The sequence below is a fragment of the Triturus cristatus genome, chromosome 5_2 (genome assembly GCF_964204655.1).
Source record: "Triturus cristatus chromosome 5_2, aTriCri1.1, whole genome shotgun sequence".
NCBI lineage: Eukaryota > Metazoa > Chordata > Amphibia > Caudata > Salamandridae > Triturus > Triturus cristatus.
Window position 1 is genome coordinate 574,050,613 of NC_140588.1, and position 21,050 is coordinate 574,071,662.

The window sequence follows — 21,050 nt, forward strand, 5'->3', positions numbered from 1 at the left end:
CACCTCTTGCTGGACAGCCTGCGCTGGAGCAGCCAGCATGAAAAGGGAGCTGAGTAAGGCAGGGCCTAGGGTCTCACCAGGGTGGCCGAGTTGTTAAGGCGTTGGACTTAAGATCCAATGGACAGTTGTCCGCATGGGTTCGAGCCCCATCCCTGGTATGGGTTTTCAGCGGGTGTGTAGGAACTTGCAAATGCTTTTGTAAAGCATTTTCCTCTGCCCTCCTCACCCTCCCAGTGCCCTTCCTTAACAGTCCCAATTCACGTCTCAGCTGTGGGGTCTGCTGCTACTCTGCACTTAGCATGGATGCTTTCCAAAGCAATGCAGTGCCACCTACGCAGAGCCCCTGCTTAGAGAAATACACCTCCTATGTCTTTTCCCACTGAAGGGAGCAGGAGGAAGTACTTGCTTCCTGGGGAACATGGGCCTGCCACTGGAATTTGTTAACCCGCCTCTTGTGGATTTCTCCCCTTTCTTTGATTTACACCTGCAGGCTCTCCCTTGCCATCGGAGCAGGATCTGCTGATGCAGGCCCGGCTGGATCAAATGTGCAAAGGCTTGTCCCCAGGCCTCGGGAAAAAATTGAGCAGAGATTCCCGCCTCCGCCTCCTCTTGCCTTCCGAACGGGCTTCCAAACGGGCAATGCCCTGACGGGTCCCCCACACCCCATCCTGCCCATGCCCACACCCCTGTATATGAGGGTGACCCATGTCCCTCACCCTCCATGCTCGAACGGAAGACACGTGTGTCCTGAGGGGAGCGCCAGACAGGCATTTCTCCGGCCAGGCAGACCCCTGCAGCACCCGTTAAGCTCCAAAGCCTGTACATTCCCAAGATGCCACTGGTCACTATGCAAATCAGACAGCCCTGGCCACACCCTCTCCACCGCTGGGCTCTGCTGCTTTCGGTACGTGCAGCTCAGCTTTTTCTTACCCTGAACCAGACTTCCGTTTCAGCAAAAAGGTGGGTTGCAGTGGGTCCGGGATGCCATTTGGAGACAAAGCCTGCGGCCCTGTCAAAGATGACTTCCTGCCGCACACCATGTGGTCAGAAGCTTACGAAAAGAAGCGCACCTCGGAATACAGAATCTCACTTCCTCAAGAGCCTTGCACAAGAGATTTTCCTCCCGCCGAGGAAAGCAACTCAAAGGGAACCTTGCGAAAATCAAATTAGGAGCCAGATTGCGGGATGCTAGACAAACTGTTTGTCAGAAAAGCAAATTCATTTTGAGAAGCCCTGACCTGCGGGAAGGAAAAGCATTCAAGGGCAGAAGAAGGACTGTTCCCTGACCGGGAATCGAACCCGGGCCGCGGCGGTGAGAGCGCCGAATCCTAACCACTAGACCACCAGGGAACCCACAGCCATACAGCAAAAGTTCCTACACTGCTCTCCTAGTGACAAAGCTCATGGGGGCTGAAAGCATATTTTATTCTACAGCGAATATGAATCAGAACTTGAAAAAACACTCATGATTCCACCAGACTGTTTGTCACTTCCAAGCACAGGCCATCCCCTCCCCCGTGCTACTGAACCGACGAATTCCTGTACAATCGGGATCCCCGGGAAATCACAAGAGGGACACCTAGTGGCCGCTGATAGCTCAAAGACAGCTGGTACACCTTCTCACACCTACCTCGTTATTCAGCTTGCTGGAAGAATACATTGCGAATGACCGATTTAAGAGTGCAAGGGAGAAGAGTGCTCCAAAGTAGATGTATACATCGTAGCCGGGTTTTCCAGCAATTTACCTTTCTGATGAGCTGGTACTGCACTTTACGCCCACATAGAGCACCTGACTGGGTGGGGGACTGCGTGCGCATGAAGGTGGCTGAGGGCAATGGGAGCAAAGCAACCTGGGACACAGGGGACCCAGCCCCTTTCCTCTGCTTTCGTCTATAGGTCGGGGTGCCTTTTTAAGGACCTTCGATTAAAAAAAGCTGAGCTGCGTGGACAAATTACGCACGTCTACGTCTTAGAGGGATCTTCCCTGACCGGGAATCGAACCCGGGCCGCGGCGGTGAAAGCGCCGAATCCTAGCCACTAGACCACCAGGGAGGAGATGCTCTTGTGAGCCTGCCTTGCTCACTTCCTTATTGTGACTAAGCTAACTCCACTGTATAGATTGCCCATAAAGTACGAGTGGGGAAAAGTTAGGTGTCACACAGTGTGTTTGTCATAAGCAATTACCTTTATCCTCCTGCAAAAGCCTTTTTACTCTGCAATCACCTCTTGCTGGACAGCCTGCGCTGGAGCAGCCAGCATGAAAAGGGAGCTGAGTAAGGCAGGGCCTAGGGTCTCACCAGGGTGGCCGAGTTGTTAAGGCGTTGGACTTAAGATCCAATGGACAGTTGTCCGCATGGGTTCGAGCCCCATCCCTGGTATGGGTTTTCAGCGGGTGTGTAGGAACTTGCAAATGCTTTTGTAAAGCATTTTCCTCTGCCCTCCTCACCCTCCCAGTGCCCTTCCTTAACAGTCCCAATTCACGTCTCAGCTGTGGGGTCTGCTGCTACTCTGCACTTAGCATGGATGCTTCCCAAAGCAATGCAGTGCCACCTACGCAGAGCCCCTGCTTAGAGAAATACACCTCCTATGTCTTTTCCCACTGAAGGGAGCAGGAGGAAGTACTTGCTTCCTGGGGAACATGGGCCTGCCACTGGAATTTGTTAACCCGCCTCTTGTGGATTTCTCCCCTTTCTTTGATTTACACCTGCAGGCTCTCCCTTGCCATCGGAGCAGGATCTGCTGATGCAGGCCCGGCTGGATCAAATGTGCAAAGGCTTGTCCCCAGGCCTCGGGAAAAAATTGAGCAGAGATTCCCGCCTCCGCCTCCTCTTGCCTTCCGAACGGGCTTCCAAACGGGCAATGCCCTGACGGGTCCCCCACACCCCATCCTGCCCATGCCCACACCCCTGTATATGAGGGTGACCCATGTCCCTCACCCTCCATGCTCGAACGGAAGACACGTGTGTCCTGAGGGGAGCGCCAGACAGGCATTTCTCCGGCCAGGCAGACCCCTGCAGCACCCGTTAGGCTCCAAAGCCTGTACATTCCCAAGATGCCACTGGCCACTATGCAAATCAGACAGCCCTGGCCACACCCTCTCCGCCGCTGGGCTCTGCTGCTTTCGGTACGTGCAGCTCAGCTTTTTCTTACCCTGAACCAGACTTCCGTTTCAGCAAAAAGCTGGGTTGCAGTGGGTCCGGGATGCCATTTGGAGACAAAGCCTGCGGCCCTGTCAAAGATGACTTCCTGCCGCACACCATGTGGTCAGAAGCCTACGAAAAGAAGTGCACCTCGGAATACAGAATCTCACTTCCTCAAGAGCCTTGCACAAGAGATTTTCCTCCCGCCGAGGAAAGCAACTCAAAGGGAACCTTGCGAAAATCAAATTAGGAGCCAGATTGCGGGATGCTAGGCAAACTGTTTGTCAGAAAAGCAAATTCATTTTGAGAAGCCCTGACCTGCGGGAAGGAAAAGCATTCAAGGGCAGAAGAAGGACTGTTCCCTGACCGGGAATCGAACCCAGGCCGCGGCGGTGAGAGCGCCGAATCCTAACCACTAGACCACCAGGGAACCCACGGCCATACAGCAAAAGTTCCTACACTGCTCTCCTAGTGACAAAGCTCATGGGGGCTGAAAGCATATTTTATTCTACAGCGAATATGAATCAGAACTTGAAAAAAGACTCATGATTCCACCAGACTGTTTGTCACTTCCAAGCACAGGCCATCCCCTCCCCCGTGCTACTGAACCGACGAATTCCTGTACAATCGGGATCCCCGGGAAATCACAAGAGGGACACCTAGTGGCCGCTGATAGCTCAAAGACAGCTGGTACACCTTCTCACACCTACCTCGTTATTCAGCTTGCTGGAAGAATACATTGCGAATGACCGATTCAAGAGTGCAAGGGAGAAGAGTGCTCCAAAGTAGATGTATACATCGCAGCCGGGTTTTCCAGCAATTTACCTTTCTGATGAGCTGGTACTGCACTTTACGCCCACATAGAGCACCTGACTGGGTGGGGGACTGCGTGCGCATGAAGGTGGCTGAGGGCAATGGGAGCAAAGCAACCTGGGACACAGGGGACCCAGCCCCTTTCCTCTGCTTTCGTCTATAGGTCGGGGTGCCTTTTTAAGGACCTTCGATTAAAAAAAGCTGAGCTGCGTGGACAAATTACGCACGTCTACGTCTTAGAGGGATCTTCCCTGACCGGAATCGAACCCGGGCCGCGGCGGTGAAAGCGCCGAATCCTAGCCACTAGACCACCAGGGAGGAGATGCTCTTGTGAGCCTGCCTTGCTCACTTCCTTATTGTGACTAAGCTAACTCCACTGTATAGATTGCCCATAAAGTACGAGTGGGGAAAAGTTAGGTGTCACACAGTGTGTTTGTCATAAGCAATTACCTTTATCCTCCTGCAAAAGCCTTTTTACTCTGCAATCACCTCTTGCTGGACAGCCTGCGCTGGAGCAGCCAGCATGAAAAGGGAGCTGAGTAAGGCAGGGCCTAGGGTCTCACCAGGGTGGCCGAGTGGTTAAGGCGTTGGACTTAAGATCCAATGGACAGTTGTCCGCATGGGTTCGAGCCCCATCCCTGGTATGGGTTTTCAGCGGGTGTGTAGGAACTTGCAGATGCTTTTTTAAAGCATTTTCCTCTGCCCTCCTCACCCTCCCAGTGCCCTTCCTTAACAGTCCCAATTCACGTCTCAGCTGTGGGGTCTGCTGCTACTCTGCACTTAGCATGGATGCTTCCCAAAGCAATGCAGTGCCACCTACGCAGAGCCCCTGCTTAGAGAAATACACCTCCTATGTCTTTTCCCACTGAAGGGAGCAGGAGGAAGTACTTGCTTCCTGGGGAACATGGGCCTGCCACTGGAATTTGTTAACCCGCCTCTTGCGGATTTCTCCCCTTTCTTTGATTTACACCTGCAGGCTCTCCCTTGCCATCGGAGCAGGATCTGCTGATGCAGGCCCGGCTGGATCAAATGTGCAAAGGCTTGTCCCCAGGCCTCGGGAAAAAATTGAGCAGAGATTCCCGCCTCCGCCTCCTCTTGCCTTCCGAACGGGCTTCCAAACGGGCAATGCCCTGACAGGTCCCCCGCGCCCCATCCTGCCCATGCCCACACCCCTGTATATGAGGGTGACCCATGTCCCTCACCCTCCATGCTCGAACGGAAGACACGTGTGTCCTGAGGGGAGCGCCAGACAGGCATTTCTCCGGCCAGGCAGACCCCTGCAGCACCCGTTAAGCTCCAAAGCCTGTACATTCCCAAGATGCCACTGGTCACTATGCAAATCAGACAGCCCTGGCCACACCCTCTCCACCGCTGGGCTCTGCTGCTTTCGGTACGTGCAGCTCAGCTTTTTCTTACCCTGAACCAGACTTCCGTTTCAGCAAAAAGGTGGGTTGCAGTGGGTCCGGGATTCCATTTGGAGACAAAGCCTGCGGCCCTGTCAAAGATGACTTCCTGCCGCACACCATGTGGTCAGAAGCCTACGAAAAGAAGCGCACCTCGGAATACAGAATCTCACTTCCTCAAGAGCCTTGCACAAGAGATTTTCCTCCCGCCGAGGAAAGCAACTCAAAGGGAACCTTGCGAAAATCAAATTAGGAGCCAGATTGCGGGATGCTAGACAAACTGTTTGTCAGAAAAGCAAATTCATTTTGAGAAGCCCTGACCTGCGGGAAGGAAAAGCATTCAAGGGCAGAAGAAGGACTGTTCCCTGACCGGGAATCGAACCCGGGCCGCGGCGGTGAGAGCGCCGAATCCTAACCACTAGACCACCAGGGAACCCACAGCCATACAGCAAAAGTTCCTACACTGCTCTCCTAGTGACAAAGCTCATGGGGGCTGAAAGCATATTTTATTCTACAGCGAATATGAATCAGAACTTGAAAAAACACTCATGATTCCACCAGACTGTTTGTCACTTCCAAGCACAGGCCATCCCCTCCCCCGTGCTACTGAACCGACGAATTCCTGTACAATCGGGATCCCCGGGAAATCACAAGAGGGACACCTAGTGGCCGCTGATAGCTCAAAGACAGCTGGTACACCTTCTCACACCTACCTCGTTATTCAGCTTGCTGGAAGAATACATTGCGAATGACCGATTCAAGAGTGCAAGGGAGAAGAGTGCTCCAAAGTAGATGTATACATCGCAGCCGGGTTTTCCAGCAATTTACCTTTCTGATGAGCTGGTACTGCACTTTACGCCCACATAGAGCACCTGACTGGGTGGGGGACTGCGTGCGCATGAAGGTGGCTGAGGGCAATGGGAGCAAAGCAACCTGGGACACAGGGGACCCAGCCCCTTTCCTCTGCTTTCGTCTATAGGTCGGGGTGCCTTTTTAAGGACCTTCGATTAAAAAAAGCTGAGCTGCGTGGACAAATTACGCACGTCTATGTCTTAGAGGGATCTTCCCTGACCGGGAATCGAACCCGGGCCGCGGCGGTGAAAGCGCCGAATCCTAGCCACTAGACCACCAGGGAGGAGATGCTCTTGTGAGCCTGCCTTGCTCACTTCCTTATTGTGACTAAGCTAACTCCACTGTATAGATTGCCCATAAAGTACGAGTGGGGAAAAGTTAGGTGTCACACAGTGTGTTTGTCATAAGCAATTACCTTTATCCTCCTGCAAAAGCCTTTTTACTCTGCAATCACCTCTTGCTGGACAGCCTGCGCTGGAGCAGCCAGCATGAAAAGGGAGCTGAGTAAGGCAGGGCCTAGGGTCTCACCAGGGTGGCCGAGTGGTTAAGGCGTTGGACTTAAGATCCAATGGACAGTTGTCCGCATGGGTTCGAGCCCCATCCCTGGTATGGGTTTTCAGCGGGTGTGTAGGAACTTGCAGATGCTTTTTTAAAGCATTTTCCTCTGCCCTCCTCACCCTCCCAGTGCCCTTCCTTAACAGTCCCAATTCACGTCTCAGCTGTGGGGTCTGCTGCTACTCTGCACTTAGCATGGATGCTTCCCAAAGCAATGCAGTGCCACCTACGCAGAGCCCCTGCTTAGAGAAATACACCTCCTATGTCTTTTCCCACTGAAGGGAGCAGAAGGAAGTACTTGCTTCCTGGGGAACATGGGCCTGCCACTGGAATTTGTTAACCCGCCTCTTGCGGATTTCTCCCCTTTCTTTGATTTACACCTGCAGGCTCTCCCTTGCCATCGGAGCAGGATCTGCTGATGCAGGCCCGGCTGGATCAAATGTGCAAAGGCTTGTCCCCAGGCCTCGGGAAAAAATTGAGCAGAGATTCCCGCCTCCGCCTCCTCTTGCCTTCCGAACGGGCTTCCAAACGGGCAATGCCCTGACGGGTCCCCCACGCCCCATCCTGCCCATGCCCACACCCCTGTATATGATGGTGACCCATGTCCCTCACCCTCCATGCTCGAACGGAAGACACGTGTGTCCTGAGGGGAGCGCCAGACAGGCATTTCTCCGGCCAGGCAGACCCCTGCAGCACCCGTTAAGCTCCAAAGCCTGTACATTCCCAAGATGCCACTGGTCACTATGCAAATCAGACAGCCCTGGCCACACCCTCTCCACCGCTGGGCTCTGCTGCTTTCGGTACGTGCAGCTCAGCTTTTTCTTACCCTGAACCAGACTTCCGTTTCAGCAAAAAGGTGGGTTGCAGTGGGTCCGGGATGCCATTTGGAGACAAAGCCTGCGGCCCTGTCAAAGATGACTTCCTGCCGCACACCATGTGGTCAGAAGCTTACGAAAAGAAGCGCACCTCGGAATACAGAATCTCACTTCCTCAAGAGCCTTGCACAAGAGATTTTCCTCCCGCCGAGGAAAGCAACTCAAAGGGAACCTTGCGAAAATCAAATTAGGAGGCAGATTGCGGGATGCTAGACAAACTGTTTGTCAGAAAAGCAAATTCATTTTGAGAAGCCCTGACCTGCGGGAAGGAAAAGCATTCAAGGGCAGAAGAAGGACTGTTCCCTGACCGGGAATCGAACCCGGGCCGCGGCAGTGAGAGCGCCGAATCCTAACCACTAGACCACCAGGGAACCCACAGCCATACAGCAAAAGTTCCTACACTGCTCTCCTAGTGACAAAGCTCATGGGGGCTGAAAGCATATTTTATTCTACAGCGAATATGAATCAGAACTTGAAAAAACACTCATGATTCCACCAGACTGTTTGTCACTTCCAAGCACAGGCCATCCCCTCCCCCGTGCTACTGAACCGACGAATTCCTGTACAATCGGGATCCCCGGGAAATCACAAGAGGGACACCTAGTGGCCGCTGATAGCTCAAAGACAGCTGGTACACCTTCTCACACCTACCTCGTTATTCAGCTTGCTGGAAGAATACATTGCGAATGACCGATTTAAGAGTGCAAGGGAGAAGAGTGCTCCAAAGTAGATGTATACATCGTAGCCGGGTTTTCCAGCAATTTACCTTTCTGATGAGCTGGTACTGCACTTTACGCCCACATAGAGCACCTGACTGGGTGGGGGACTGCGTGCGCATGAAGGTGGCTGAGGGCAATGGGAGCAAAGCAACCTGGGACACAGGGGACCCAGCCCCTTTCCTCTGCTTTCGTCTATAGGTCGGGGTGCCTTTTTAAGGACCTTCGATTAAAAAAAGCTGAGCTGCGTGGACAAATTACGCACGTCTACGTCTTAGAGGGATCTTCCCTGACCGTTAATCGAACCCGGGCCGCGGCGGTGAAAGCGCCGAATCCTAGCCACTAGACCACCAGGGAGGAGATGCTCTTGTGAGCCTGCCTTGCTCACTTTCTTATTGTGACTAAGCTAACTCCACTGTATAGATTGCCCATAAAGTACGAGTGGGGAAAAGTTAGGTGTCACACAGTGTGTTTGTCATAAGCAATTACCTTTATCCTCCTGCAAAAGCCTTTTTACTCTGCAATCACCTCTTGCTGGACAGCCTGCGCTGGAGCAGCCAGCATGAAAAGGGAGCTGAGTAAGGCAGGGCCTAGGGTCTCACCAGGGTGGCCGAGTTGTTAAGGCGTTGGACTTAAGATCCAATGGACAGTTGTCCGCATGGGTTCGAGCCCCATCCCTGGTATGGGTTTTCAGCGGGTGTGTAGGAACTTGCAAATGCTTTTGTAAAGCATTTTCCTCTGCCCTCCTCACCCTCCCAGTGCCCTTCCTTAACAGTCCCAATTCACGTCTCAGCTGTGGGGTCTGCTGCTACTCTGCACTTAGCATGGATGCTTCCCAAAGCAATGCAGTGCCACCTACGCAGAGCCCCTGCTTAGAGAAATACACCTCCTATGTCTTTTCCCACTGAAGGGAGCAGGAGGAAGTACTTGCTTCCTGGGGAACATGGGCCTGCCACTGGAATTTGTTAACCCGCCTCTTGTGGATTTCTCCCCTTTCTTTGATTTACACCTGCAGGCTCTCCCTTGCCATCGGAGCAGGATCTGCTGATGCAGGCCCGGCTGGATTAAATGTGCAAAGGCTTGTCCCCAGGCCTCGGGAAAAAATTGAGCAGAGATTCCCGCCTCCGCCTCCTCTTGCCTTCCGAACGGGCTTCCAAACGGGCAGTGCCCTGACGGGTCCCCCACACCCCATCCTGCCCATGCCCACACCCCTGTATATGAGGGTGACCCATGACCCTCACCCTCCATGCTCGAACGGAAGACACGTGTGTCCTGAGGGGAGCGCCAGACAGGCATTTCTCCGGCCAGGCAGACCCCTGCAGCACCCGTTAGGCTCCAAAGCCTGTACATTCCCAAGATGCCACTGGCCACTATGCAAATCAGACAGCCCTGGCCACACCCTCTCCGCCGCTGGGCTCTGCTGCTTTCGGTACGTGCAGCTCAGCTTTTTCTTACCCTGAACCAGACTTCCGTTTCAGCAAAAAGCTGGGTTGCAGTGGGTCCGGGATGCCATTTGGAGACAAAGCCTGCGGCCCTGTCAAAGATGACTTCCTGCCGCACACCATGTGGTCAGAATCCTACGAAAAGAAGCGCACATCGGAATACAGAATCACACTTCCTAAAGAGCCTTGCACAAGAGATTTTCCTCCCGCCGAGGAAAGCAACTCAAAGGGAACCTTGCGAAAATCAAATTAGGAGCCAGATTGCGGGATGCTAGACAAACTGTTTGTCAGAAAAGCAAATTCATTTTGAGAAGCCCTGACCTGCGGGAAGGAAAAGCATTCAAGGGCAGAAGAAGGACTGTTCCCTGACCGGGAATCGAACCCGGGCCGCGGCGGTGAGAGCACCGAATCCTAACCACTAGACCACCAGGGAACCCACAGCCATACAGCAAAAGTTCCTACACTGCTCTCCTAGTGACAAAGCTCATGGGGGCTGAAAGCATATTTTATTCTACAGCGAATATGAATCAGAACTTGAAAAAACACTCATGATTCCACCAGACTGTTTGTCACTTCCAAGCACAGGCCATCCCCTCCCCCGTGCTACTGAACCGACGAATTCCTGTACAATAGGGATCCCCGGGAAATCACAAGAGGGACACCTAGTGGCCGCTGATAGCTCAAAGACAGCTGGTACACCTTCTCACACCTACCTCGTTATTCAGCTTGCTGGAAGAATACATTGCGAATGACCGATTTAAGAGTGCAAGGGAGAAGAGTGCTCCAAAGTAGATGTATACATCGTAGCCGGGTTTTCCAGCAATTTACCTTTCTGATGAGCTGGTACTGCACTTTACGCCCACATAGAGCACCTGACTGGGTGGGGGACTGCGTGCGCATGAAGGTGGCTGAGGGCAATGGGAGCAAAGCAACCTGGGACACAGGGGACCCAGCCCCTTTCCTCTGCTTTCGTCTATAGGTCGGGGTGCCTTTTTAAGGACCTTCGATTAAAAAAAGCTGAGCTGCGTGGACAAATTACGCACGTCTACGTCTTAGAGGGATCTTCCCTGACCGGGAATCGAACCCGGGCCGCGGCGGTGAAAGCGCCGAATCCTAGCCACTAGACCACCAGGGAGGAGATGCTCTTGTGAGCCTCCCTTGCTCACTTCCTTATTGTGACTAAGCTAACTCCACTGTATAGATTGCCCATAAAGTACGAGTGGGGAAAAGTTAGGTGTCACACAGTGTGTTTGTCATAAGCAATTACCTTTATCCTCCTGCAAAAGCCTTTTTACTCTGCAATCACCTCTTGCTGGACAGCCTGCGCTGGAGCAGCCAGCACGAAAAGGGAGCTGAGTAAGGCAGGGCCTAGGGTCTCACCAGGGTGGCCGAGTTGTTAAGGCGTTGGACTTAAGATCCAATGCACAGTTGTCCGCATGGGTTCGAGCCCCATCCCTGGTATGGGTTTTCAGCGGGTGTGTAGGAACTTGCAAATGCTTTTGTAAAGCATTTTCCTCTGCCCTCCTCACCCTCCCAGTGCCCTTCCTTAACAGTCCCAATTCACGTCTCAGCTGTGGGGTCTGCTGCTACTCTGCACTTAGCATGGATGCTTCCCAAAGCAATGCAGTGCCACCTACGCAGAGCCCCTGCTTAGAGAAATACACCTCCTATGTCTTTTCCCACTGAAGGGAGCAGGAGGAAGTACTTGCTTCCTGGGGAACATGGGCCTGCCACTGGAATTTGTTAACCCGCCTCTTGTGGATTTCTCCCCTTTCTTTGATTTACACCTGCAGGCTCTCCCTTGCCATCGGAGCAGGATCTGCTGATGCAGGCCCGGCTGGATCAAATGTGCAAAGGCTTGTCCCCAGCCCTCGGGAAAAAATTGAGCAGAGATTCCCGCCTCCGCCTCCTCTTGCCTTCCGAACGGGCTTCCAAACGGGCAATGCCCTGACGGGTCCCCCACACCCCATCCTGCCCATGCCCACACCCCTGTATATGAGGGTGACCCATGTCCCTCACCCTCCATGCTCGAACGGAAGACACGTGTGTCCTGAGGGGAGCGCCAGACAGGCATTTCTCCGGCCAGGCAGACCCCTGCAGCACCCGTTAGGCTCCAAAGCCTGTACATTCCCAAGATGCCACCGGCCACTATGCAAATCAGACAGCCCTGGCCACACCCTCTCCGCCGCTGGGCTCTGCTGCTTTCGGTACGTGCAGCTCAGCTTTTTCTTACCCTGAACCAGACTTCCGTTTCAGCAAAAAGCTGGGTTGCAGTGGGTCCGGGATGCCATTTGGAGACAAAGCCTGCGGCCCTGTCAAAGATGACTTCCTGCCGCACACCATGTGGTCAGAATCCTACGAAAAGAAGCGCACCTCGGAATACAGAATCTCACTTCCTCAAGAGCCTTGCACAAGAGATTTTCCTCCCGCCGAGGAAAGCAACTCAAAGGGAACCTTGCGAAAATCAGATTAGGAGCCAGATTGCGGGATGCTAGGCAAACTGTTTGTCAGAAAAGCAAATTCATTTTGAGAAGCCCTGACCTGCGGGAAGGAAAAGCATTCAAGGGCAGAAGAAGGACTGTTCCCTGACCGGGAATCGAACCCGGGCCGCGGCGGTGAGAGCGCCGAATCCTAACCACTAGACCACCAGGGAACCCACAGCCATACAGCAAAAGTTCCTACACTGCTCTCCTAGTGACAAAGCTCATGGGGGCTGAAAGCATATTTTATTCTACAGCGAATATGAATCAGAACTTGAAAAAACACTCATGATTCCACCAGACTGTTTGTCACTTCCAAGCACAGGCCATCCCCTCCCCCGTGCTACTGAACCGACGAATTCCTGTACAATCGGGATCCCCGGGAAATCACAAGAGGGACACCTAGTGGCCGCTGATAGCTCAAAGACAGCTGGTACACCTTCTCACACCTACCTCGTTATTCAGCTTGCTGGAAGAATACATTGCGAATGACCGATTCAAGAGTGCAAGGGAGAAGAGTGCTCCAAAGTAGATGTATACATCGCAGCCGGGTTTTCCAGCAATTTACCTTTCTGATGAGCTGGTACTGCACTTTACGCCCACATAGAGCACCTGACTATGTGGGGGACTGCGTGCGCATGAAGGTGGCTGAGGGCAATGGGAGCAAAGCAACCTGGGACACAGGGGACCCAGCCCCTTTCCTCTGCTTTCGTCTATAGGTCGGGGTGCCTTTTTAAGGACCTTCGATTAAAAAAAGCTGAGCTGCGTGGACAAATTACGCACGTCTACGTCTTAGAGGGATCTTCCCTGACCGGGAATCGAACCCGGGCCGCGGCGGTGAAAGCGCCGAATCCTAGCCACTAGACCACCAGGGAGGAGATGCTCTTGTGAGCCTGCCTTGCTCACTTCCTTATTGTGACTAAGCTAACTCCACTGTATAGATTGCCCATAAAGTACGAGTGGGGAAAAGTTAGGTGTCACACAGTGTGTTTGTCATAAGCAATTACCTTTATCCTCCTGCAAAAGCCTTTTTACTCTGCAATCACCTCTTGCTGGACAGCCTGCGCTGGAGCAGCCAGCATGAAAAGGAAGCTGAGTAAGGCAGGGCCTAGGGTCTCACCAGGGTGGCCGAGTGGTTAAGGCGTTGGACTTAAGATCCAATGGACAGTTGTCCGCATGGGTTCGAGCCCCATCCCTGGTATGGGTTTTCAGCGGGTGTGTAGGAACTTGCAGATGCTTTTGTAAAGCATTTTCCTCTGCCCTCCTCACCCTCCCAGTGCCCTTCCTTAACAGTCCCAATTCACGTCTCAGCTGTGGGGTCTGCTGCTACTCTGCACTTAGCATGGATGCTTCCCAAAGCAATGCAGTGCCACCTACGCAGAGCCCCTGCTTAGAGAAATACACCTCCTATGTCTTTTCCCACTGAAGGGAGCAGGAGGAAGTACTTGCTTCCTGGGGAACATGGGCCTGCCACTGGAATTTGTTAACCCGCCTCTTGCGGATTTCTCCCCTTTCTTTGATTTACACCTGCAGGCTCTCCCTTGCCATCGGAGCAGGATCTGCTGATGCAGGCCCGGCAGGATCAAATGTGCAAAGGCTTGTCCCCAGGCCTCGGGAAAAAATTGAGCAGAGATTCCCGCCTCCGCCTCCTCTTGCCTTCCGAACGGGCTTCCAAACGGACAATGCCCTGACGGGTCCCCCACGCCCCATCCTGCCCATGCCCACACCCCTGTATATGAGGGTGACCCATGTCCCTCACCCTCCATGCTCGAACGGAAGACACGTGTGTCCTGAGGGGAGCGCCAGACAGGCATTTCTCCGGCCAGGCAGACCCCTGCAGCACCCGTTAGGCTCCAAAGCCTGTACATTCCCAAGATGCCACTGGTCACTATGCAAATCAGACAGCCCTGGCCACACCCTCTCCGCCGCTGGGCTCTGCTGCTTTCGGTACGTGCAGCTCAGCTTTTTCTTACCCTGAACCAGACTTCCGTTTCAGCAAAAAGGTGGGTTGCAGTGGGTCCGGGATGCCATTTGGAGACAAAGCCTGCGGCCCTGTCAAAGATGACTTCCTGCCGCACACCATGTGGTCAGAAGCCTACGAAAAGAAGCGCACCTCGGAATACAGAATCTCACTTCCTCAAGAGCCTTGCACAAGAGATTTTCCTCCCGCCGAGGAAAGCAACTCAAAGGGAACCTTGCGAAAATCAAATTAGGAGCCAGATTGCGGGATGCTAGGCAAACTGTTTGTCAGAAAAGCAAATTCATTTTGAGAAGCCCTGACCTGCGGGAAGGAAAAGCATTCAAGGGCAGAAGAAGGACTGTTCCCTGACCGGGAATCGAACCCGGGCCGCGGCGGTGAGAGCGCCGAATCCTAACCACTAGACCACCAGGGAACCCACAGCCATACAGCAAAAGTTCCTACACTGCTCTCCTAGTGACAAAGCTCATGGGGGCTGAAAGCATATTTTATTCTACAGCGAATATGAATCAGAACTTGAAAAAACACTCATGATTCCACCAGACTGTTTGTCACTTCCAAGCACAGGCCATCCCCTCCCCCGTGCTACTGAACCGACGAATTCCTGTACAATCGGGATCCCCGGGAAATCACAAGAGGGACACCTAGTGGCCGCTGATAGCTCAAAGACAGCTGGTACACCTTCTCACACCTACCTCGTTATTCAGCTTGCTGGAAGAATACATTGCGAATGACCGATTCAAGAGTGCAAGGGAGAAGAGTGCTCCAAAGTAGATGTATACATCGCAGCCGGGTTTTCCAGCAATTTACCTTTCTGATGAGCTGGTACTGCACTTTACGCCCACATAGAGCACCTGACTGGGTGGGGGACTGCGTGCGCATGAAGGTGGCTGAGGGCAATGGGAGCAAAGCAACCTGGGACACAGGGGACCCAGCCCCTTTCCTCTGCTTTCGTCTATAGGTCGGGGTGCCTTTTTAAGGACCTTCGATTAAAAAAAGCTGAGCTGCGTGGACAAATTACGCACGTCTACATCTTAGAGGGATCTTCCCTGACCGGGAATCGAACCCGGGCCGCGGCGGTGAAAGCGCCGAATCCTAGCCACTAGACCACCAGGGAGGAGATGCTCTTGTGAGCCTGCCTTGCTCACTTCCTTATTGTGACTAAGCTAACTCCACTGTATAGATTGCCCATAAAGTACGAGTGGGGAAAAGTTAGGTGTCACACAGTGTGTTTGTCATAAGCAATTACCTTTATCCTCCTGCAAAAGCCTTTTTACTCTGCAATCACCTCTTGCTGGACAGCCTGCGCTGGAGCAGCCAGCATGAAAAGGGAGCTGAGTAAGGCAGGGCCTAGGGTCTCACCAGGGTGGCCGAGTGGTTAAGGCGTTGGACTTAAGATCCAATGGACAGTTGTCCGCATGGGTTCGAGCCCCATCCCTGGTATGGGTTTACAGCGGGTGTGTAGGAACTTGCAGATGCTTTTTTAAAGCATTTTCCTCTGCCCTCCTCACCCTCCCAGTGCCCTTCCTTAACAGTCCCAATTCACGTCTCAGCTGTGGGGTCTGCTGCTACTCTGCACTTAGCATGGATGCTTCCCAAAGCAATGCAGTGCCACCTACGCAGAGCCCCTGCTTAGAGAAATACACCTCCTATGTCTTTTCCCACTGAAGGGAGCAGGAGGAAGTACTTGCTTCCTGGGGAACATGGGCCTGCCACTGGAATTTGTTAACCCGCCTCTTGCGGATTTCTCCCCTTTCTTTGATTTACACCTGCAGGCTCTCCCTTGCCATCGGAGCAGGATCTGCTGATGCAGGCCCGGCAGGATCAAATGTGCAAAGGCTTGTCCCCAGGCCTCGGGAAAAAATTGAGCAGAGATTCCCGCCTCCGCCTCCTCTTGCCTTACGAACGGGCTTCCAAACGGACAATGCCCTGACGGGTCCCCCACGCCCCATCCTGCCCATGCCCACACCCCTGTATATGAGGGTGACCCATGTCCCTCACCCTCCATGCTCGAACGGAAGACACGTGTGTCCTGAGGGGAGCGCCAGACAGGCATTTCTCCGGCCAGGCAGACCCCTGCAGCACCCGTTAGGCTCCAAAGCCTGTACATTCCCAAGATGCCACTGGTCACTATGCAAATCAGACAGCCCTGGCCACACCCTCTCCGCCGCTGGGCTCTGCTGCTTTCGGTACGTGCAGCTCAGCTTTTTCTTACCCTGAACCAGACTTCCGTTTCAGCAAAAAGGTGGGTTGCAGTGGGTCCGGGATGCCATTTGGAGACAAAGCCTGCGGCCCTGTCAAAGATGACTTCCTGCCGCACACCATGTGGTCAGAAGCCTACGAAAAGAAGCGCACCTCGGAATACAGAATCTCACTTCCTCAAGAGCCTTGCACAAGAGATTTTCCTCCCGCCGAGGAAAGCAACTCAAAGGGAACCTTGCGAAAATCAAATTAGGAGCCAGATTGCGGGATGCTAGGCAAACTGTTTGTCAGAAAAGCAAATTCATTTTGAGAAGCCCTGACCTGCGGGAAGGAAAAGCATTCAAGGGCAGAAGAAGGACTGTTCCCTGACCGGGAATCGAACCCAGGACGCGGCGGTGAGAGCGCCGAATCCTAACCACTAGACCACCAGGGAACCCACAGCCATACAGCAAAAGTTCCTACACTGCTCTCCTAGTGACAAAGCTCATGGGGGCTGAAAGCATATTTTATTCTACAGCGAATATGAATCAGAACTTGAAAAAACACTCATGATTCCACCAGACTGTTTGTCACTTCCAAGCACAGGCCATCCCCTCCCCCGTGCTACTGAACCGACGAATTCCTGTACAATCGGGATCCCCGGGAAATCACAAGAGGGACACCTAGTGGCCGCTGATAGCTCAAAGACAGCTGGTACACCTTCTCACACCTACCTCGTTATTCAGCTTGTTGGAAGAATACATTGCGAATGACCGATTTAAGAGTGCAAGGGAGAAGAGTGCTCCAAAGTAGATGTATACATCGTAGCCGGGTTTTCCAGCAATTTACCTTTCTGATGAGCTGGTACTGCACTTTACGCCCACATAGAGCACCTGACTGGGTGGGGGACTGCGTGCGCATGAAGGTGGCTGAGGGCAATGGGAGCAAAGCAACCTGGGACACAGGGGACCCAGCCCCTTTCCTCTGCTTTCGTCTATAGGTCGGGGTGCCTTTTTAAGGACCTTCGATTAAAAAAAGCTGAGCTGCGTGGACAAATTACGCACGTCTACGTCTTAGAGGGATCTTCCCTGACCGGGAATCGAACCCGGGCCGCGGCGGTGAAAGCGCCGAATCCTAGCCACTAGTCCACCAGGGAGGAGATGCTCTTGTGAGCCTGCCTTGCTCACTTCCTTATTGTGACTAAGCTAACTCCACTGTATAGATTGCCCATAAAGTACGAGTGGGGAAAAGTTAGGTGTCACACAGTGTGTTTGTCATAAGCAATTACCTTTATCCTCCTGCAAAAGCCTTTTTACTCTGCAATCACCTCTTGCTGGACAGCCTGCGCTGGAGCAGCCAGCATGAAAAGGGAGCTGAGTAAGGCAGGGCCTAGGGTCTCACCAGGGTGGCCGAGTTGTTAAGGCGTTGGACTTAAGATCCAATGGACAGTTGTCCGCATGGGTTCGAGCCCCATCCCTGGTATGGGTTTTCAGCGGGTGTGTAGGAACTTGCAAATGCTTTTGTAAAGCATTTTCCTCTGCCCTCCTCACCCTCCCAGTGCCCTTCCTTAACAGTCCCAATTCACGTCTCAGCTGTGGGGTCTGCTGCTACTCTGCACTTAGCATGGATGCTTTCCAAAGCAATGCAGTGCCACCTACGCAGAGCCCCTGCTTAGAGAAATACACCTCCTATGTCTTTTCCCACTGAAGGGAGCAGGAGGAAGTACTTGCTTCCTGGGGAACATGGGCCTGCCACTGGAATTTGTTAACCCGCCTCTTGTGGATTTCTCCCCTTTCTTTGATTTACACCTGCAGGCTCTCCCTTGCCATCGGAGCAGGATCTGCTGATGCAGGCCCGGCTGGATCAAATGTGCAAAGGCTTGTCCCCAGGCCTCGGGAAAAAATTGAGCAGAGATTCCCGCCTCCGCCTCCTCTTGCCTTCCGAACGGGCTTCCAAACGGGCAATGCCCTGACGGGTCCCCCACACCCCATCCTGCCCATGCCCACACCCCTGTATATGAGGGTGACCCATGTCCCTCACCCTCCATGCTCGAACGGAAGACACGTGTGTCCTGAGGGGAGCGCCAGACAGGCATTTCTCCGGCCAGGCAGACCCCTGCAGCACCCGTTAAGCTCCAAAGCCTGTACATTCCCAAGATGCCACTGGTCACTATGCAAATCAGACAGCCCTGGCCACACCCTCTCCACCGCTGGGCTCTGCTGCTTTCGGTACGTGCAGCTCAGCTTTTTCTTACCCTGAACCAGACTTCCGTTTCAGCAAAAAGGTGGGTTGCAGTGGGTCCGGGATGCCATTTGGAGACAAAGCCTGCGGCCCTGTCAAAGATGACTTCCTGCCGCACACCATGTGGTCAGAAGCTTACGAAAAGAAGCGCACCTCGGAATACAGAATCTCACTTCCTCAAGAGCCTTGCACAAGAGATTTTCCTCCCGCCGAGGAAAGCAACTCAAAGGGAACCTTGCGAAAATCAAATTAGGAGCCAGATTGCGGGATGCTAGACAAACTGTTTGTCAGAAAAGCAAATTCATTTTGAGAAGCCCTGACCTGCGGGAAGGAAAAGCATTCAAGGGCAGAAGAAGGACTGTTCCCTGACCGGGAATCGAACCCGGGCCGCGGCGGTGAGAGCGCCGAATCCTAACCACTAGACCACCAGGGAACCCACAGCCATACAGCAAAAGTTCCTACACTGCTCTCCTAGTGACAAAGCTCATGGGGGCTGAAAGCATATTTTATTCTACAGCGAATATGAATCAGAACTTGAAAAAACACTCATGATTCCACCAGACTGTTTGTCACTTCCAAGCACAGGCCATCCCCTCCCCCGTGCTACTGAACCGACGAATTCCTGTACAATCGGGATCCCCGGGAAATCACAAGAGGGACACCTAGTGGCCGCTGATAGCTCAAAGACAGCTGGTACACCTTCTCACACCTACCTCGTTATTCAGCTTGCTGGAAGAATACATTGCGAATGACCGATTCAAGAGTGCAAGGGAGAAGAGTGCTCCAAAGTAGATGTATACATCGCAGCCGGGTTTTCCAGCAATTTACCTTTCTGATGAGCTGGTACTGCACTTTACGCCCACATAGAGCACCTGACTGGGTGGGGGACTGCGTGCGCATGAAGGTGGCTGAGGGCAATGGGAGCAAAGCAACCTGGGACACAGGGGACCCAGCCCCTTTCCTCTGCTTTCGTCTATAGGTCGGGGTGCCTTTTTAAGGACCTTCGATTAAAAAAAGCTGAGCTGCGTGGACAAATTACGCACGTCTATGTCTTAGAGGGATCTTCCCTGACCGGGAATCGAACCCGGGCCGCGGCGGTGAAAGCGCCGAATCCTAGCCACTAGACCACCAGGGAGGAGATGCTCTTGTGAGCCTGCCTTGCTCACTTCCTTATTGGGACTAAGCTAACTCCACTGTATAGATTGCCCATAAAGTACGAGTGGGGAAAAGTTAGGTGTCACACAGTGTGTTTGTCATAAGCAATTACCTTTATCCTCCTGCAAAAGCCTTTTTACTCTGCAATCACCTCTTGCTGGACAGCCTGCGCTGGAGCAGCCAGCATGAAAAGGGAGCTGAGTAAGGCAGGGCCTAGGGTCTCACCAGGGTGGCCGAGTGGTTAAGGCGTTGGACTTAAGATCCAATGGACAGTTGTCCGCATGGGTTCGAGCCCCATCCCTGGTATGGGTTTTCAGCGGGTGTGTATGAACTTGCAGATGCTTTTTTAAAGCATTTTCCTCTGCCCTCCTCACCCTCCCAGTGCCCTTCCTTAACAGTCCCAATTCACGTCTCAGCTGTGGGGTCTGCTGCTACTCTGCACTTAGCATGGATGCTTCCCAAAGCAATGCAGTGCCACCTACGCAGAGCCCCTGCTTAGAGAAATACACCTCCTATGTCTTTTCCCACTGAAGGGAGCAGGAGGAAGTACTTGCTTCCTGGGGAACATGGGCCTGCCACTGGAATTTGTTAACCCGCCTCTTGCGGATTTCTCCCCTTTCTTTGATTTACACCTGCAGGCTCTCCCTTGCCATCGGAGCAGGATCTGCTGATGCAGGCCCGGCTGGATCAAATGTGCAAAGGCTTGTCCCCAGGCCTCGGGAAAAAATTGAGCAGAGATTCCCGCCTCCGCCTCCTCTTGCCTTCCGAACGGGCTTCCAAACGGGCAATGCCCTGACGGGTCCCCCACGCCCCATCCTGCCCATGCCTACACCCCTGTATATGAGGGTGACCCATGTCCCTCACCCTCCATGCTCGAACGGAAGACACGTGTGTCCTGAGGGGAGCGCCAGACAGGCATTTCTCCGGCCAGGCAGACCCCTGCAGCACCCGTTAAGCTCCAAAGCCTGTACATTCCCAAGATGCCACTGGCCACCATGCAAATCAGACAGCCCTGGCCACACCCTCTCCGCCGCTGGGCTCTGCTGCTTTCGGTACGTGCAGCTCAGCTTTTTCTTACCCTGAACCAGACTTCCGTTTCAGCAAAAAGCTGGGTTGCAGTGGGTCCGGGATGCCATTTGGAGACAAAGCCTGCGGCCCTGTCAAAGATGACTTCCTGCCGCACACCATGTGGTCAGAATCCTACGAAAAGAAGCGCTCC

General features: G+C 53.3%; 12 non-coding genes across 12 annotated transcripts; all 12 read right to left on the reverse strand.

The window, feature by feature from the left end:
* Nucleotides 1-1,278: 1,278 nt before the first annotated feature.
* TRNAE-CUC (transfer RNA glutamic acid (anticodon CUC)) lies at nt 1,279-1,350 on the reverse strand. The gene has a single exon. It is a non-coding gene; the product is annotated as a tRNA-Glu (tRNA).
* Nucleotides 1,351-1,980: 630 nt separating this feature from the next.
* On the reverse strand, nt 1,981-2,052 carry TRNAE-UUC (transfer RNA glutamic acid (anticodon UUC)). The gene has a single exon. It is a non-coding gene; the product is annotated as a tRNA-Glu (tRNA).
* A 3,665-nt stretch (nt 2,053-5,717) lies between these two features.
* TRNAE-CUC (transfer RNA glutamic acid (anticodon CUC)) lies at nt 5,718-5,789 on the reverse strand. The gene has a single exon. It is a non-coding gene; the product is annotated as a tRNA-Glu (tRNA).
* Nucleotides 5,790-6,419: 630 nt separating this feature from the next.
* On the reverse strand, nt 6,420-6,491 carry TRNAE-UUC (transfer RNA glutamic acid (anticodon UUC)). Its single transcript has one exon. It is a non-coding gene; the product is annotated as a tRNA-Glu (tRNA).
* Nucleotides 6,492-10,157: 3,666 nt separating this feature from the next.
* TRNAE-CUC (transfer RNA glutamic acid (anticodon CUC)) lies at nt 10,158-10,229 on the reverse strand. Its single transcript has one exon. It is a non-coding gene; the product is annotated as a tRNA-Glu (tRNA).
* Nucleotides 10,230-10,859: 630 nt separating this feature from the next.
* TRNAE-UUC (transfer RNA glutamic acid (anticodon UUC)) lies at nt 10,860-10,931 on the reverse strand. The gene has a single exon. It is a non-coding gene; the product is annotated as a tRNA-Glu (tRNA).
* A 1,446-nt stretch (nt 10,932-12,377) lies between these two features.
* TRNAE-CUC (transfer RNA glutamic acid (anticodon CUC)) lies at nt 12,378-12,449 on the reverse strand. Its single transcript has one exon. It is a non-coding gene; the product is annotated as a tRNA-Glu (tRNA).
* A 630-nt stretch (nt 12,450-13,079) lies between these two features.
* Nucleotides 13,080-13,151, reverse strand: TRNAE-UUC (transfer RNA glutamic acid (anticodon UUC)). The gene has a single exon. It is a non-coding gene; the product is annotated as a tRNA-Glu (tRNA).
* A 1,446-nt stretch (nt 13,152-14,597) lies between these two features.
* Nucleotides 14,598-14,669, reverse strand: TRNAE-CUC (transfer RNA glutamic acid (anticodon CUC)). The gene has a single exon. It is a non-coding gene; the product is annotated as a tRNA-Glu (tRNA).
* Nucleotides 14,670-15,299: 630 nt separating this feature from the next.
* On the reverse strand, nt 15,300-15,371 carry TRNAE-UUC (transfer RNA glutamic acid (anticodon UUC)). The gene has a single exon. It is a non-coding gene; the product is annotated as a tRNA-Glu (tRNA).
* Nucleotides 15,372-19,037: 3,666 nt separating this feature from the next.
* TRNAE-CUC (transfer RNA glutamic acid (anticodon CUC)) lies at nt 19,038-19,109 on the reverse strand. The gene has a single exon. It is a non-coding gene; the product is annotated as a tRNA-Glu (tRNA).
* A 630-nt stretch (nt 19,110-19,739) lies between these two features.
* TRNAE-UUC (transfer RNA glutamic acid (anticodon UUC)) lies at nt 19,740-19,811 on the reverse strand. The gene has a single exon. It is a non-coding gene; the product is annotated as a tRNA-Glu (tRNA).
* Between the last annotated feature and the right edge of the window lie 1,239 nt (nt 19,812-21,050).